Here is a 1651-nt window from a genome sequence, read left to right on the forward strand (position 1 = left end):
TGAAGTTTGGAGTCCTTCAAGATTCTCTATTATTCGTTCCAGCCAAAGGATGAAGATACATGCGCAAGCCGAGTCTGGATGGAAGAACGGTGAATCTTGGAGAACTCCGGGGACTACCTGTTGTGGATATACTTCATAGGTATACCATCGACATGGTCCGATTCCGGCAAGCCCGGGTGGCCCACAGATGGTGGTGATGGCATATGGCCCACCGGGTGGCCCAGTTGTTGTTGATCAAGATGGAAGATGTCCAACCCAGGAACAAGGAGCCGGATCCCAACCGACCTATGAGGTAGCCGGATCCGAACCGCCCTACGAAGGTAGCCGGATCCTAACCGCCCTACGAAGGTAGCCGGATCCGAACATCCCTACGAAGGTAGTCGGATCCGAACCGCCCTACAGAGGTACCCGGATCCGAACCGACCTACAGAGGTACCCAGATCCGAACCGACCTACAGAGGTACCCGGATCCGAAGAGGTCTATGCCAGGAGTCAGATCCGTGAAGGCCCATGAAGGAAGCCGGATCCATGACGACACGTTAGGAATAGGTGGATCCTTGACGTACACGGCAATGTAATATTCCGTAGTTAGGCAACTTGTATTTCGGGTAGGACTCTCCGTAGAAACCCTAGATCCGGGCGCCTATATAAGCCGGATCCCGGGAGCCCTGAGGGGAGATCTCGAGCTAGAAGCGAGACAACCACAACTCATTGTAACAACGCGAAAGCGCCCAGATAATTCGAGCAGGTGTTCCGAAGCTGGGTAAATTGCGTACCACCGTCCCGAGGACTCTCCGCCCTATGGTCCCTACTTCTTCTCCCCTCCATGAGGATCCCTCCTCTGGAGTACCGTCGAATAGGCAACGACACATAGCATCGAACAACTGAAATATACTGCTGATTAATGATTCAATTAATTGTCTTCGTGATCGGTGTCTTTGGAGCAGAGGCATGCGAGTGGGGGCGACTGCACAAGAGAAGTTCAAAATCTTACCTTCCAGGGTGAAAATCTAAGGTTTGGTCTTAATTGGTTGTGCCTGGCAATGTCCTTGTTGAAGGCATTGTTTTGAGAGTGAGGATTTTCTTCAGGGTGAAAACCTAAGATCTATGATCGGGCGACGACATATGCTGGTGCCTTGTTACCTTCTTGGAGGCGTCGCTTTTGGAGAAGCTTGAACTTCGGTGCCGTCATGATGGTGTTAGTGCTTGTTGTTTAAAGGATTAGATCATCGTAGCGGGGCTTTTCTTTTTCGGTAATTCTTCTTTCTTTTTTAGCTGTGTGCATCCGTAATGTCGCTAGGGCAGTGCGTTGTTGCAGAGGCTGGGTGTAATTGGTATCTCTGATATTAATATATACTCTTTGTCGAAAAAAGCAACTTGATGCCAAGAAAACAAAGTCTTCAGAACCACGAATTAACAAAGCATGCCGGCATGCACCATCATGGTATTTCTGAACAATAAATATAGTGATGGTTCCAAGCTCCTGCCAGACAGAGATCAGGTGACATGCCTATTGCATGTCACCGATGAACAGTGCTGTGACATGCAACCATGTTCTGATCATTGGATTGAAAATGGATAGCCAGATGAACATGAACAGTAGCTGCTATAGGGACAATCTACAGTGCATCGCTACAGGGACAAATCTACA

This window comes from Lolium rigidum, chromosome 1, assembly GCF_022539505.1.
Source record: "Lolium rigidum isolate FL_2022 chromosome 1, APGP_CSIRO_Lrig_0.1, whole genome shotgun sequence".
Classification (NCBI taxonomy): Eukaryota; Viridiplantae; Streptophyta; class Magnoliopsida; order Poales; family Poaceae; genus Lolium; species Lolium rigidum.